This window comes from Meleagris gallopavo, chromosome 5, assembly GCF_905368555.1.
Source record: "Meleagris gallopavo chromosome 5, MGAL_WU_HG_1.1, whole genome shotgun sequence".
NCBI lineage: Eukaryota > Metazoa > Chordata > Aves > Galliformes > Phasianidae > Meleagris > Meleagris gallopavo.
In genome coordinates this window covers 41,710,558-41,728,196 of record NC_139408.1, presented here as the reverse complement: position 1 = coordinate 41,728,196, position 17,639 = coordinate 41,710,558, and the positions used below count along the sequence as shown (strand labels likewise).

At 35.2% G+C, this 17,639-nt stretch overlaps 1 long non-coding RNA gene across 1 annotated transcript; it reads left to right on the top strand.

The window, feature by feature from the left end:
- Positions 1-869: 869 nt before the first annotated feature.
- LOC146544332 (uncharacterized) lies at positions 870-9,009 on the top strand. Its single transcript, XR_014883685.1, has 3 exons — positions 870-1,781; positions 4,959-5,093; positions 6,910-9,009. It is a non-coding gene; the product is annotated as an uncharacterized LOC146544332 (long non-coding RNA).
- The last annotated feature ends 8,630 nt before the right edge of the window (positions 9,010-17,639 follow it).

The window sequence follows — 17,639 nt, the reverse complement described above, 5'->3', positions numbered from 1 at the left end:
ACTTTTCCAGCAAACATCCTTATGATATGCAGAATGCATGTAAAGATGTTAGAAAGAGTGTTGCATGTAAAGGTGTTTCAAAGGGTGTTACATGCATGTGTAGTCAATAAACATATAGGACTTGAAAATACAATGCCACAACATACAAACTGACATAAATCTTCAAGAATGGGGATGGTCTTTTCTTTGTTACAAATGCTACTAGAGAAAAATGGCTCAATAAGAATGCTGTCCTTTCCAAACAAGTCAGTAGCCTATGCAAGACTGCACACAGGATGATTTGCAAAAGCATGATCAGTAGAAAAAGTTCATGTAATGTAGCTCAAAATATTCTTTTTTCTCTATAAAACTGGTGAGGAAGCTACAAATTTCTTATTTAAACTCTTCAACTTCTTTTGTTTATTTATGTCATATTGCTATATAAAGAAGTAACAACAACAAAATCCCCTAAGTGGAATAATGCAAAGAGTGCAAAGAGGCTATCATCTCTTTCCATAAAGATGTATTCTTTCAAATTTCTACATTCCAAAGAGTTTTTAAAATTTCACCACTCAGATCAGTACCTTTATCTCACTGAAACATTCAAGACGATGTATTTCTCTTTTGCTCCTTTACATCAAGCTCATGTACAGATTTGTGCTGCTTTCATTGTTCAGAAGTTACAGCAATCACAGGGCAATGCAGTGACTGTTTCAAGAAAATGGAAACTGTGTCAAGGCATACTCATTTCTTGTGTAGTTTTTTATTAGCATCTGCAGTTTGCATATGTGAAATTGTTTAGGATACATGATCTCTCTCTAGCAGATAAATCATTAGATTTAAATCTATTTTAAATCTAATATAATTTTAATTGTAATATTATAAATCTTATATAACTTAAATAGTTAAATTTCTCCACATTCTTCCATTAAAAGCACATTAAAAAGCCTATCTACAGGAAGCTTGAAAGGCCTCATCCAACCAGATAAAATCAGCAACTCAGAAATATACTTGTACAGCTAAAAATCCAGAGACAGACATAGACTCCAGGAAACTGTCTTAAAATGCTGAAATTTTAACTTTCACCTTCATCTGTGAATCCACTGAATGCTTCTCCTCCCCCCCCTCTCCCCCCCATTAGATTTAACTGTCATTTTCTGCATTGGGAGTGGTCAGTAAGGGGAAGTCACTACACACTCAAATGCAAAATCAATATTCATTTGACAATAAATCCTTCACTGCTTACAGAGGAAAAGCACATTACTTTTGTTGTAGTTTTCATTGGAAGTATAAGTCTGTTTTTAACAATAGTTAGGAAGAAACAATAGAGCTCAAGTTTCTTTGTTCACACTAATTATACCTGTGCCACTTACTGTCAAAGTTTCCTTTTTGAAAAGAGATTCCAGCCCTGTGGCATGCAGGAAAATGTACCTGCCACTTCAACCAATCTCTGCCTGCTCCTTGTAAATTGATACCTCTATTTTATTACCTTCAGTGCAACACAATCTTTTGTAGTGAAGTTATTTCTCCCCTCCCCCTTCTAATGAATAGACTCATTGTTGAAAATTGAGTGGTTAAACTTTTGTTGATCTTGGCTGTCTGCAGAGATGCAGAAATATGTTGGCTAGTCAGAAAGGTGATTCCTTTTCATCTGGCAAGAAAATACAGATTTTTTTTCTGAGTTTCTGTTCAGATACCAGTCTCAAAACAAAACATACCCATCCTAATCATTTTCCTATGACTATGTCTTTGATGGCGTCCCTGGGAGGCTGACTGCTGAGCATGTTTAACATGAACTTCAGGTAAGAGGAGGGGGAAGTTATTTAAAAGAACTAGTGTGTGTCTTCTAACTAATGGTACTAATTGCTCATTAGAAAAACAGACATATGAGTTAAGAACTCTAATATTGTCTAATATTTGCATTCATGACAACAAATAAAATTGCTGAAATAAGTGAATATTTTTATGAAAGAGAAAATATAATAAAAAATAAGTAATAATAAAAAATAATAAAAATTAAAAAATTAAAATAATTGGTGCAATAAGTGAATATTTTTAGGAAAGCTCTGAGAATTTGAAGGAAAAACAAAACAAAACAAAACAAAACAAAAGTAAAAAAATCCAGCTCATGAAACACCTTAATATATTACTCTTTGATTTCACTTGCTAAAACAAAACAAAAAAAAAAAAAAAAAAAAAAAAAGAGAACTCAAAATTGGGAAAATATCAGTGTGCTTATTATGTTTACATTTTTTAAAATAATTTGCTTTCTTTCTGCTCCCTTACTGTTCTTATAATGAAAAGAAATGTACTGTTTCTGACATCAGCCTGCACTGTACAAGTATCACGCACTCAGCAGGGCAAGATCCTTTAAGATACTCTTTCATCCATGATGTACAGATATGCCTGCACGGAACCTTGCAACTTTTAAGCAGTATACAGCAGCTTAACACCATTATCAAGGGCAAAAAAGGCTGAATCCAGCTGAGCAGCTCCTGAATAACTTGGAGAGCATTCACTTACAGGACAAGTGAGATGCAATGTCCTTAAGTTTTTCTCAGAGTTAAGTATCATCTAAAATAAAAAACAAACAAGAAAAAACTCTTGTCTTTCTTTAGTGCTGTCACATGTCACTGTTTTGTACCAACTCAAACTTTTCTTCCCCATTGTATTATACTTCTGGTTGGTTTTAAATTACTTGTGTGAGGAAAGAGCCAATGATTTCTGCAACAATTGAATAGGAATAGACAGGGTAGTTCAGGGCAGCAGATGACAAAAGTAATATCGCTTTTTCTAAGGTGAGTGTAGTTACTGTATACTCAATTTTGGGATCTCTTTGACCACCTATTTTCACTGAAATCAATTTGTTTTGTAGTGCTAAAAAACTAGTGAGCTTATATTTCATTCTGAGTTTGCTCTTCTGAAAAAAAGGGGAAGAATCTGTACAAAAATTCATGTGAATAATAGTGTACTCTAGACCTTATCTTTATAATCATTGCATGTTTAAGATACAGTGATAATACATTCTGAAATGCGAACCAAATCCAGATAAAAGAATAACGGGCTTTAGAAAGAAAAGTTTGAAATTAGTGCTCTCAATTTGTTTCACCTAAGTGTAGCTTTGTCTCCACTCTCTCTGCATTCTTGGATGAATTCTGCTATTCCTTGTGTTACTGAATTTGGGCACTGTTGGGCTTATGCCAAGAGGATTTGTGGGTAGAAAGTAAAGAGGAGGACAACACTGATATGTGTATATAGTGGAGGGTAAATTTGTTACACAGCTGTGGTTGAGTAATTCCTGGAGTGGGAGACCAAGGAAATACAACAACCATGTTCTGAATGGCCCCTGGTGCCACAAAAGCACCTTCAAATATTGATTCTACTCAGTGTTAACCCATAGTACATGAATCATCAAACAAAATTCATTTCAAATTTAAGTTCTCTTCATTCTACACATTTGATTACTGGGATTAGGTGGAATGTAGCATGGTGGTATGCAACTCTCATAAAAGAACTTACATGTGACCATAGCCAGAAGAGTATGAATGCAGATCTTCAGGAGCAAAGTACTGGAAACTGTATGATTGTGGCTTTGGGTTGATAGAACAACAACGAAACAATTCTATTATAAAGAGGAACAGTCTATGTAATGGTTACCAGGACTGTGAAAAAAAAAAAATGATGCATACATCTTTCGAAGATACTCACATTAAGATAAAATCACTGCTTTACCTGTGATCCTTACTGCTTTATATTTTCTAAGAGACTGTCTTGAAATAGTACCTTCGTATGTGACAATAGTGACTGAAGCTTGTCCTCTTTTTTTATCCTGTAGCAATGAAATTGGGTGATTACTTTGCAATCTTTGCCAGTGCTTTACAAGGCTTTAATCTCATTCTAGAGGTAATACACTAAGGAATATATTGAGCACAGTGGGTAATTGACTGGAATTGAAGTAATTAAACAAATAAAGTAAGTGGCACTTCTTGCAGGCAGTTTCTGGGAAAAAGAAAAAGAAAAAGAAAGGAGAGGAGAGGAGAGGAGAGGAGAGGAGAGGAGAGGAGAGGAGAGGAGAGGAGAGGAGAGGAGAGGAGAGGAGAGGAGAGGAGAGGAGAGGAGAGGAAGAAAGGAAAGGAAAGGAAAGGAAAGGAAAGGAAAGGAAAGGAAAGGAAAGGAAAGGAAAGGAAAGGAAAGGAAAGGAAAGGAAAGGAAAGGAAAGGAAAGGAAAGGAAAGGAAAGGAAAGGAAAGGAAAGGAAAGGAAAGGAAAGGAAAGGAAAGGAAAGGAAAGAAAAGGAAAAAGTAGCGTAAATGATCACAAAGAACACCTAGAACTGTTTCAGCAATATGGATAGCAAAGACAGAGAATTAAGGCTTTATTAAAGGGGCAAAGTATCCAGATCTTGTCAAATAATTTCATCATTTTTTAACTACTAAAGCATATCTTTTCTGACTATCTTTTCTGTTCTGCATGAAAATTATTTTAATAACATAAGGAAAAGTGAATCAACTCAGTGTGTAGGTAACTAAATTTTATTCACATACTCTCTATCTGTTGAAAAGGAGCTTTTTATACAGAAATTTTTAACATACATCCTACATGATAAATGGATAAATTTCCAATGATGACAAAAAGGCTGTTTAAATGTCTTCAGACTTGAAGGTAGGAGCTTGAATTTTATGTTTGGATACTGAGCACTGTACACTATGCAGGCCAACGTGATGAACCGAAGCTGAGCAGTATCTGAGAGCATAATGTAGACACACAGGAAATGATGAAAATATCTATTTGAGTGGTAGGACTGACTATGGGAGTGAGGACTGACTATGCAAATATGGGAATATAATAAGAACTGGTAATACAGGAACTGAAACTAAGTGCCTATGAGAGTATTAAGATACATAAAATAAGTTGCATAGCCTTAATTTCTCTTGACAAGATTGTTGTTACTATTCCAAGTCTTTCACTCTTCTCTTTCAGGCCACATGATAGAAACAACAGGACTCAATAGGCAGATCCCTATGAAAGAACATTCTGGAGGTTCTCATTTCCCATCTTAGAACCTACTCAAGAGCTGGATAAGGACATTGCTGGTTGTGTTTCTAGTGTAGTAAGGTATGCTTTGTATTAAAGAGATTCATAGTGTCCAGATTTGGGATATTTTAAAGCATCCCACAACATCTTGCATCTTTCTGAGTTCACTTCTTAGTTTAATTCTTATAAACTGGGCTGTTATCACCATACTTGTTAGTTTGTCTAAAATTAGGCACTCAGAAGGAAAGACTCGACAAAAATGACAGTGCCAAGACAAGCTTCATTTAGTACCTAGATCACCAGTTCACTGGAATGAGTATCATGACCTTGCATAACTATAGGGTGGAGATTTAGTTGTCTGTCTGTTGGGCTCCAGTTTGCATATACCTAAAGCTTTTTTGCTGACTACAGGTTCCACATACTTCAGATTGTAAATTATTATGGTTATCACTAGACTAAAGTCAGGCTTAAAAAAAACTTGCCATTTCCTGTAAAATCCAGATTTTATAAACAATCACAGTAATATGTAATTATATAGAATAATCAAAATGAAGATTGTTGACTCTTTTTCCCTCCCCATACTTTCTTTTATGTGCTCTTTTCAACAAGTCTTCTACCAAAGAGAAAGATTTCTGGTGTGTATGAATGACTTTAATTCTATTTATTAACATTGATTGATTTAATGACAATTATCTTAAAGTTGATTTTGATGACTTTTGACTATAACTGTTAATCTCTTCCCGAGATATTAATGCAATTCTCATTGAAAATATTTAGACAGGAATAGATTTAATTCCCAAATAAATTCAAGTTAAATTTGAATAGAATTAAAACATTGTTTGTTATGAATGTTCTATAAATTGCTCATAACACGTGAAGATATTATGACTTGATATGGTTCTGGGAATAAAATCATGTCTGTCTTGCAGCTTGATTCTCTTTGCTTTGTTATCTGTTTTCTGGTGTGAAGTTATAGTAAGAATCAAAATACTGAGAAATATTGGAATAAGGAAGGGGGGGAAACATGATAACAGACTTACAAATATACTTTAGGGATCATGTTTATAGATAAGTTGTAAGCAGTAATTGAAAAAAAAAAAAAAAGAATATTGTTTTATTAAAAAACATTGATATTCAGGCCCCAACATAGGAAGATGATTCTGTTCAAATGTTCAAATGTTTTTGTGAAACAATTCTTCGTATAATTACAGCCAGACAAAGAGTACACTTTTCAAATCCCTTTTGAACTACTATTAGAACATATGACATGCATACATACTTTTCTAAGATTTTTTAAATTGAATGATTTATTTTTTGCTAGGGAACAAGTTGTAACATTCATGGATACACATACTATGTGAGATATAAGTAAATCATGTCTTGGGGCACCTAAGAAGTGAACTTCTTACTACGTGTATTAGAATGGAACTGATTAGATTGATTGCAGTAATTTGTCATTTCCTCTACTAGAAACCTAACTTCATGGAGTTCAAATATATTCTAGCACAGAAAAATTCCTCTCTGGACATAAATTGCTAACTTGGCAGCAGAGATAAGTTGAACATTGTTCCTGCTGGCTCAGTCAAACCAGTATTCCTCTGGTAGAATTCTAAGTGGCCTAGAAGAACCTTTCAAAGTTTAATTTCCAGTGAAGTTGGGAGAATTTACCTCTTCTTATTATTTTAAGCATAATACAGCCTCATTATTTCAAAACTAGGAAAAATCACTGCTATTTTTACAGAGCAAATATGATGTCGTAAAAACTGTCCAAACTTTTAACTTAGAAGCTGTTCTTCATCATGATCTTCTACTAAAATATTATTGAAAGATAAAATAAAATCTGTAACTGTTGATACTAGAAAGTGATTTTTCTTTTCCCCTATTGTCAACATTTTAGGGGCTGGTTTGGCCCGGTTCCATGACTAGTGGGGCAAAGGTATCTGCGGATCTGCGCCTGCGGAAAAGGAAAATAGGGGATCCCAAAATAATTGAAGCGGCAACGATCTGAAGTGAAACAAACTAATTTACTAAATATAGGATCAGCAAAATATAACGAGAGAGAGAGAGTGTGTCTGAAAGGTGGATAGGCCTCACCACAACACTGAGGTAAGAAGTGTAGTCCAGTTGAGCTGATGAAGAAGCACAGGCGGAGAAGCGCAGACGGAGAAGTGCAGATGGAGAAGCGCAGGCGAGGAAAAGAACATCAGGTGACCTTGCCGGGAGTTATATCTCCTCGCTGACTGCAAAGACCCCTGGGGAAATGTAGACCTTCTCCTCCGGACAGGCACCCGGAACTTGAGCATCAGCAGTCAAACCTCCAGTGCATTACATGATGTTATGATGTGGAATACTGATAACCAAAAATCATAAAACCATGACACCTATACATAAGAAGTGCTATACATTAATCTAGGAAAGTACACTTTTTTTCTTGCTTTTGCTTTCACTCTAACTTTTCAAAAGACAATCTGAAATAAGAAGGAATACAAAATAAGAACAGGCAAAGTGAAAAGGAGTGACTCCAAGTGTGAATTATATAAACTTATGTTTACTTTTAAAATAAATAAAATATATTTCCTTTTTCAAAACTTGTGAAAGTGACTATTACATACTTCATATTGTTGGTGTTTCTATGGAACTGTAGAACTATGCATTTTAATACTTTTTTTAATAGTTGCAAATAAAAATATTTCAAAATTTATAAAATCAAATATAATAGTATTTTCTATTCTTTCAGTTTTTTTCTGTGATTTGTTTACTTTTTCATTTTTCTGATTTTCTATTTTTCTTTTTATTTTTTTCTGTAAGATCTTTTTTTTATTTTATGATGGAACTCTAATTATCTCATAGCAGTTTTCCTTCACTCTTTTCCCATTTTCCTTTACCAATTCCTTTACCCGTTTTCTTTCCTTTTCCCATGAGAACTTAATGAGGTTCGAGAAGGCCAAGTACAAGCATAATTATTTCTTTTTATTTCATCCATCACACAATTACTCAAACTAGATTCTTACTAATGACTTTGTCTTCAGTTTGCATTTTGTGCCTTACAGATAATTTGTACTTTGACAAAAGATCTGATTTTGAATATTGTCCTACTCTGCCTTAGAGTAAAACTGTTTTGCAGTATGGATGGTTGTGGTTATATTGACTGGTGGTGGTTGACCCATGAATCTATCTCTTTGTGAAATAATGCAGCTTATATTTATTTATAAATAGGTCTATTGGTGACATTTATATCTTAGTTGTAGTGTGCAGAAAAAAAACCTGAGAAATAAATGACTGGCTACACTTTTTTAAAATCCTTTATTTATAATAAATTGTCTTTCTTTAAATAAAAAGGCCTAATATTGATAAATTAAGTGTAAAAATATAACCAAACCTTATATAATAATAATATAAGCTACATGATTCTTATATTGTTTGTTAGTTACACTGATGTTTTTCATAGAATTATTTGCTTCTTTTAATCAGATATATTATTGTCAAAATAAATCTGTATTTTAGTAGGGAAAATCATTGGGGGGATTTTGTTTCCACTTTCAACCTGCTCCTGCCCTAAAGAAGCTCCTCCTACTACTATTACAAAAAAAAAAAAAAAAAAAAAAAAAAGAACATTTTACTTCTCAGAAGTTAGAACACAAGACATTATACTGTGAAAAAAAAAAAATCTCAGCTGAAGAGATTCTAAGACTGTTTAAATTTAACGAAAGCATCTGAGAATCATACAATGAATGGTTAGTGACCTAGATTTTCGTCTTTAAAGCTTGCTGAATTGTGCCCTCAAAAGCATCATGTGCTTTCTAGGAGAGTTTAAAAATATAGAATTGGAACGAGGGCAAGACTGTAGTGTCACATCATTCAAAAGGAAAACATTGCATTGTAGAAATTTCTGGGATAATAGCAGTCCCTTTTCTTGGTTTCGAAATAAAGAGCCTACTGAATATTAGCTGTTCAAATGTCAAATGAAGAGTTTCTGAAATCACACAGGTTTCATCTCCACATTTTTATTTTAGTATCTGATGAAATGTCATATAAAAACTGAAAATGTTCTCAGATGATAGCTGCAGACAGTGTATAAAGAGTAACCCCCTGTGTCCAGTGTATCTTGCACAGGGAAAGCAGAGTAAGACAACAGAATATATAGGAGGTCTGAGGCAGTTTTAAAAATTCCTGATAGAATTACAACATGTCTTTGTGATTAACAGATTGAGCTAGGTCTTCCCAATGCTTATACTATCACTTTTGGCTGGGTAATATTCATCTCAATTAGTCAAATGCAACTGTGATGAACAACTAAGCATCATTATACCTAAGAAAAGCAAAATTTTGTAAAATTTTAATATCAGAAAACGTTGCAACTGCTATGGTATTAAAAAGAAAAAGAAAAAAGAATGATGAAAGAAATTGTAAAACAATAGGATTCTCTTTGTCCATTTATTGGCTCAGAACCTGTATGTAAATACGCCTTCTCCAAGAAATATGAAACAAGTGTGGTATAATTATTATGAAATACAGAATTCAAGTAGTATTCTGTTCAGTAGAAATACATTCCTCTGTTTTCCATGAGATAATGCAGTAAATAGATGAAAAAAATATTCCTAACACCTACATAATTCAACACTAACAGGCATTCAGATTATTATAAAAATTTATGCACATTTTATTTATCTTTAAAAGCAAAATTAAAAACAACATTGGTAAAAAATGTAAGACTGCCTGTTTTGAATGATGAACTGTATCCTATCTATCTTCATATCAGTTAGAAATTGGGATTGAGTTTTTTCTAGAGCGCACTACGAGGAGCCAAGAGGATAAAGTAAGTTACTTTTCTGAAAGTTATGGAGTCCTCACTTCTGAGATCATTAACATGGAAACAATTTTGTTTTGCACTTTCAAAAACTGAATGCAAGAAATGTTAGTAGAGCAACATTTAGTGCACAGTGAAATCCTTAAAATTAATGGCATTGTTCATTTCCTACTGTTTTTAGTTGCTTTCCTATACTATATTTGCTTAGAAGATAATATTTTCCCATGATTTATATATATATATATATATTAGTCTATCTTTAAAGAAGTTAGAAAAAGGAAATCTCATCTTGATTGTCTCCTTAAAAAATATATGTTTATTCCCTCACCCGAGACAATAGGTAGTAATTTATTATTTTAGTACTGGACTAGTAAGTGGACAAGGTTACACCTCTCTATGTTTGGCTTTCCATTTCTCTATAGATAGTCACTGGCGTGAATGTAGCATATTCAAACAAACACACACACAAATACACATAAAAACAAGCTTGAATTAATTCAAGCACTGGATTCTTATTTAATTTTTAAACTAGATGTTATTCCATCTACTTTTGGATCTCAAACAATTCCTGGAATTATTAGAAATTTCATATTGCACTTTATAGAAAAGTACTCTTACCGTAACTTGGTAGAGACGTAATATGTGACATATGTTGTAAGGAAAAAAACCTGTCCTCTGAGACCTCCAGAGAATTTCTCTAAACTATAAGAATTCCATTATTTCATTGTGTTATATCAGTAATTACTTCAGTGCAGAGACTTCAAACAATACAGAAGACAGTACCCAGTTTGCGCTGGCACAAATGAAGAACGTTTTTAATTACTTTTCAGCTAGTTAACAGAAAATGTCTAGGAAATCAAAAAATAGAACAAAGCGTTATGCTAAGCATTCGAACATTAGATATTTGATCTAGTGGAGAAGAATTCAGATAGGAATTTTCAAGTAAGTCTGAAAAGAATGTAAATTGTAGAAGGTCAATAAACTACTATTATTTTCCTCCTGAGCCTTAAAAAATCAAAATTTAGAATGAGAAATAATTTAAATTATTACTATTGCCATTTATAAACCATGATATAGTGTAAAGGATAGTAATGAGAATAGAATGAGAAATACTCTCTATTAGACTGGATGTTTAATTCTGTCTTTAAAAGATATTGTATAATCCTCTTTAGATTTATGATCAGAATACTACAGCAATTCAAGATTAATATTTTTTTAAATGAAAGTTGAATATGAAAGTCAATGTGATCCTTTGCACTCCAGTGGTTGACAGGAAAGAATTCATGTCATGTTAGTCTTCGGTGCTATATCTATTCATACCTAAACTGCAACAACTCCAATGTCAGCATGTTTGGAAGAATGCTCAAAAATTGAAAGAAGGCCAAAAAAGACCAAAATTTATATATATATTAACTCAGCTTATTGTGGGAGAGAAGTTGGGAGTGTAGCCCCTGCCATCTGAATACTATAGTGGATAGTGTAGGAGCAATCAATAATGTTCATAGTTTACAGATTTTGCTACTGCATTTCCAAGCCTTGATTTAATAATCTTTCTGCTGCCATGGACTCAAGTTTTTCAATATATACTGAATCTATAAAATTCATGTCACTGCTTGTAATGCACGGAAACAAAATATTCTTTTAATTAGACAAAGAGTTTAAGAGTCAGACCATTCTGATAATCTAATATATGGGGAGTTAAAGTAGGAATAAAGAAGAAAATTTTTGTAGTTAATCTGACTTTTTTTCATTAGTAGTTACAATTAGTTTTTCTAATTACAATTCAATATGGACTGCATAGATGGCTGGAATGTCAAGCTCTACCTAAAATGAAGTTGTAGCAAGATGAGGCTTGGCCTCCTTTCCTAGGTAATAGCAATAGGTTATGAGGTAGTTGCCTCAAGTTGTGCCAGGGGAGGTTCCAGTTGGGTATCGGATAAATTTCTTTTCAGAAAGAGTGTGAGGTATTGGCATGGGCTGCTTCAAGAGAGATGGTGGAATCACTGTACCTGGAGCTGTTCAAGAAATGTGTAGATGTGGCATTGAGTTACATGATTTAGTTGTATGCTGGTGCTGGGTTGACAGATGGACTAGAAGATCTTACTGGTGTTTTCAAACCTTAATGATTCCATGATTCTCAAACACTCTGTCTAAAGCAGCTAAGAATTCAGTGCCTTACCTGTAATTTCTAAAATGATTTACTGTTTAATGAGCTTAGACAAGAAGGGTTTGTGTTGCAGATGGAAACTATAGCACTATACGCTTCACTCATAAGAAAGACACAGGAAAATATTTATTAATAAAAATAAATATAATAATTTAAACAACAGAGACAGTAACTTAAGATTCAGAACAGCTATTCACTACATAGTGGGTGGGGTCGTTCAGTTGTATGGAGCTGCTGAATCACGGCCTGAACCTCTGATTGATCACCTGAGGCAAGCAATGAGTCAGCCACGGGAGCACAGGTGAAGGCAAATCACCTGTGCTGCAGGAAGGGGTGGAGCCTGGCTCCATCTCTCCTAGACCCATTTAAGAGCTGACTGGCAGTGGGGAAGGATCTCTCTGGAGATCTGCTCCATTGGAGTTCATCTCATGAGCCCAGGATAGAGTGAGTGACTTTCTTTCATTACTCCGATATAAATTATATTAGCTATGCTCCTGGATATATATACACCATCTGTATATCTATTGATTATACATTCAGTCAACTCTCAGCAAAGACAGTACATCTTAAAACTATAAATCACTTACTGAGGATCTGTGTCAGCAAGGCATCACCGCATCAAGGTGGATCTTTGTGCAGGTGTAAGTAACTTTGAGAGGAATACCTACTCAAGGGGAGATCCTAATGTGCAACCATCTGCTTGCAAGAAGTACCCAAAAGGGCTCTTGAGCTGATTTCAATTTACCGAGTACGGTTATTGACTCATTGTCATAGTATTTGGCATTGGCATCTTTTGAATCAGATGACTTGTATCAATTCTTCAAGCAACTAGTTTGAGACAGTATTATGGTAGTTGCCTGTCTCCAGTGATATTTTGCACTTCATTGTATGAGAAAAGTCTTGGGTACATCAACCAGGATGAAGGAAGAAGCTGGGAAAGTGGGAGAGGGAGCTCATTGTCACAGTTTTTTTTGACTGATGTGTATGATTTTTCCTATAAACACATGGATAAATCTGCTAAGCCTTCTAACAGCTTAGTGAAGAAAAGATATCTGAGAACTACTAGATAAGTACAGTACTCTGTGAAATCTCCTGTTTAGCAAAGGGATATCAGGATCAGGTGTTAAATATTTTTTTAGTAGCTCATCACATGCATACTTCATTGCTTTTCAAGGAATATATCTTGAAATACCAAGCAGGTGTCTTAAAACATCTAATGTTTTGGGCACTAACTCTCACTCATAAAAGCCCTGCATGTTACAACCTAATAGCTGGAATGTATCATATTAACACACCAAGAGCTATGTTGAAGAAACATTAAGAGACTGAGACTTACACAGAAATCCAGGGATTTCTACTGTCAGTGATTTCACTTGAGCCTTGCATCTTCTTGCATTGTGTCCGAGTGCCACAGAAGTGTCAAAACAATGTTCTTGATGTTGAGTATTTGAAGCCTGGAACCACAGCATAAACAAATACAAAGAAAGTGCATGTATTATATATACTGATTGATAACTAGCAGGAATGCAATGCAATTAAAAATTAATTCTTTTCTCAAAGATTTGTTACATATAGACCAAATATGTTAAAGGCTTAAGGTTACCAAAAATGTGGAAATCCAAGAACAAGACTCCTCCTGTTCTATACTATCAATAGATTCCAGTGAGCTGAAAAGTTACTCTGAATAAGAAGGATTTACTTATTTTATTGGCATTAGCTTTATTTGAAGTCGTAGTACCCTGGATAAAATCAACAAAAGGAATCCAGTCAATCCAGACTTCAATTGTTGGTACTGTCTATATTTTGGGAGTGAGATAAAAGACTCTATCACTGATCATAAGAACAATTACAAAAGATGCAGCTATGATGTTTTAATGCATTGTATGAAATTAGTGACACACAAGAGTACAAATGTAGATTTTTTTTTTTCCCCCTAAGGACTAAGGGATATGGAGCATTTGATTGGTGGACTTTTCAAGGGTAGTTTTTGCCCAACTTTTTCTTCTTTTGAGTAATTGTCTGAAATAGATTCATTTGCATTGTCACAACTACACTTGCATAGTTCTAACAAATATAACATTACATTGTGCATTTCTTTTTAATACTTCACCAGCTATTTTCTGATTCCCAATCACTTTCATTTACTAGTTCTTAAGATCACATTGACAGGCACTTTAGAAATAAAAATACGTAGAATTTTTAGCTCTCCCCACAGTTTCCAGTACTCCAGCTCCTTTTCTACAAGATCTTCAAATTCCAAATACTTTTTTTAGGATTTTTCTGAAATGTAATTGGCATAAAATATTACTGATTGATTAACATTTCCTGTTAATTTCCTGATTAGAAGATCCTATTGACTCTATTTCAGTATATCCTAGATTTAAAAACAAGAGCTTAGGCCTGGCAACTACTCTGCTTGACAATCTTATCCATCAGGACATAAGCATCTTGAAAAGAATGAAATTTAAAAAAATGAGATTCTCCAGAGAAAAGGAATTTTGGAGACTAGCTGAAGATTACAAGGAGACATGTAAATCTGAAATCAAGGAAAAGAGAGGTGCGGAATACAAATACTGGCAAAAGACTAGGTTTTTGGACTGCTTTTTTTTTTTTTTGTTTTCCTTTCTCCAAACTGTATCCCAATCTTCCTTTAAAGCAAGCTCAGTTGAACTCATTAAATTAATCAAAACCTGCTTCTCAGAGTGATCCATGTTTCAGCACCATATGATTTTTTTAATGAATACATTATTGCCCCTGTAGTAAACAGTACAGGTTTTTACAAGGAAATAATGCAAGGAAGACCCTTAGCTATTGTTATGTCAATACTGAGGCTGTGTAAACATAAAGGCATTACTGTATTTTTGGAGGGAATTGCAATTACATAATATACATACATACATGAAAATCTGCCTTCAATACTTCAGTGAGGAAGCCTGGGAACACAAGTCCTTTTGCCAACAGATTTACAAACAGATTAAATTATTGGGACCAATTCTGCAATTCTACTCATACAAGTTCATGCCTGGACACCTAAAGTATTCTAGGCAATGAATGTCTTAGGTGAAACCATGTCCAGCACTGTTCTTAGCTTGTCCTACCTTGTGGAGCAGACCCACTCTTTCTCCCTTCTCACAGAAATTTTCACTTTGTTTCTACCTTTCCCCTTCCTTCGTAGTTTCTACCTTTCCCCTTCCTTCGTAGTTTCTACCTTTCCCCTTCCTTCGTAGTTTCTACCTTTCCCCTTCCTTCGTAGTTTCTACCTTTCCCCTTCCTTCGTAGTTTCTACCTTTCCCCTTCCTTCGTAGTTTCTACCTTTCCCCTTCCTTCGTAGTTTCTACCTTTCCCCTTCCTTCGTAGTTTCTACCTTTCCCCTTCCTTCGTAGTTTCTACCTTTCCCCTTCCTTCGTAGTTGTATGGCTACTCTATATTGGAGTGAAGCACTTAATTCTTCCTTTTTTTTCTTCAGACTAGAGTTTAATTGGAGGCTAAAAGGAGTGCTAATACTCAAACTTTGGAGTTTTGATATCAAGTGTATTGAGGCTGTCATATGGGTTCCAGAGGGAAAGAAAACTGAAGGAATCTTTCCTATTTTCTCCCTTCACTTTTGCAGGTCAACATGCAATATTACAGATTTTAAATCACCTGGTTCAACTGAATTCATTTCTCTAGAGAGTTCAAATTTGGAAGTGATCTGCTTAAAATCATAGATCAACAGAACTGAAAATGCTGTTTATGCTCAATAAAGCCCACTGTTTTGTAACTTAATGTGTACTCAAAATTCCAACCATGTTTTGGTGTTATATGCTCAGGGTTCAGTTAGAACATGTAGCTCAAAATCTTAATATTTCCTATCCAGCCTTCATCTGTGTTTGGGGGAAAGAGGAAAACTTATTCAGAAGGCAGTTATGGAGGATCTGTTTTCTGTCTTTTGGCAAAATATAAAACACATACACTCTGATTGTGGACATATTTAATGGGTTGAATTGTAGAACGCAACCCTACAAACAAGAATCTGAGACTTGTGCTGACTATTTTTTCATGCAGCAGCAAAGGAAATTGCCTTTTTTGGAAAGTTCTCTTCCTGTAAGATTAACATGGGCCCTCCTCATTAATGTTTGTTACTCTGGGTGGAGAGGCTGCAAAGGCAAAAATTCCAGTGCTGGAAAGTTAGATAGAAATACTCAAGGAAGGGACAAATAGAATTATTTCTTCCTGCTCATTCCTCTTTCCTACAAGGAGCTCTCAATGACAAGATGAAGACAATTCATTTTAGAATCTTATAATTGCTAGAATCTTGAACTAATTTCAGTAAATGTTGAAATGCTTTTCACATATCTCAAATCAATTTCATTTAATTTCTGGACAGGCTGGAGAGCTGGGCAGTAAGAAACCGGATGAGGTTCAACAAAAGCAAGTGTAGGGTCTTACACCTAGGGAGGAATAATTGCATGCACCAATACAGGCTGGGGGATGAGCTGCTGGAGAGGAGCTCTGCAGAGAGGGACCTGGGCGTCCTGGTGGACGACAGGTTGGCCATGAGCCAGCAGTGTGCCCTCGTGGCCAAAAAGGCCAATGGCATTCTGGGGTGCATTAAGAAGAGCGTGTCCAGCAGGTCGAGGGAGGTGATCCTCCCCCTCTACTCTGCCCTGGTAAGGCCTCATCTGGAGTACTGTGTCCAGTTCTGGGCTCCCCAGTACAAAAAAGACAGGGATCTCTTGGAAAGAGTCCAGCAGAGGGCCACAAAGATGGTGAAGGGCCTAGAGCATCTCCCCTATGAAGAAAGGCTAAGTGAACTGGGTCTGTTTAGCCTTGAGAAAAGAAGACTGAGAGGGGACCTGATCCAGGTTTATAAATATCTGAGGTGTGGCGGCCATAGCGGTGAGGCCAGTCTCTTTTCAGTGGTACGTGGAGACAGGGGAAACGGACATAAGCTGCAGCATAGGAAGTTTCACACGAATGTGCATAAGAACTTCTTCACGGTGAGGGTGACGGAGCACTGGAACAGGCTGCCCAGGGGGGTTGTGGAGTCTCCTTCTCTGGAGATATTCAAGTCTCGCCTGGACGCCTACCTGTGCGACCTGGTGTAGGGAACGTGCTTTGGCAGGGGGGTTGGTCTTGATGATCTCTAGAGATCCCTTCCAACCCCTACGATTCTGTGATTCTGTGATTCTGTGATTCTGTGATTCTGTGATTCTGTGATTCTGTGATTCTGTGATTCTGTGAAATTCATTGGCATAAAATATGATGCTCAGCACTTAGTCCAAAAATTAGATCAATTGATAGATCAATTGATTCATCTATTTCTACCTGGTCATGAGTCACCATATGCTATTGTTATGAGGAATTACAAAATTTTTGTGCTACTACCTTACTACCCTTCCTTATCTGCAAAAAATATAACTTCAAAGGAAACATAAAAATAAAAAAGCACCTATCTTGAAATGAATTAATTTCAAACTTATTAATGCTGAAGTTGGAAAGGGGAGGATAATAATAGGTGAAGATGTTTTCATTGTTTTGGTGTTTATAAGATAATGATCATGAAATACTACTTTACACCTTTAAGACTCACTTGACAAGTTATTATGAAAGAAAAAAAAAAATAACCAAAGAGACTGCTATCCAGGAAAATCTACACATGTGAAGCAGCATA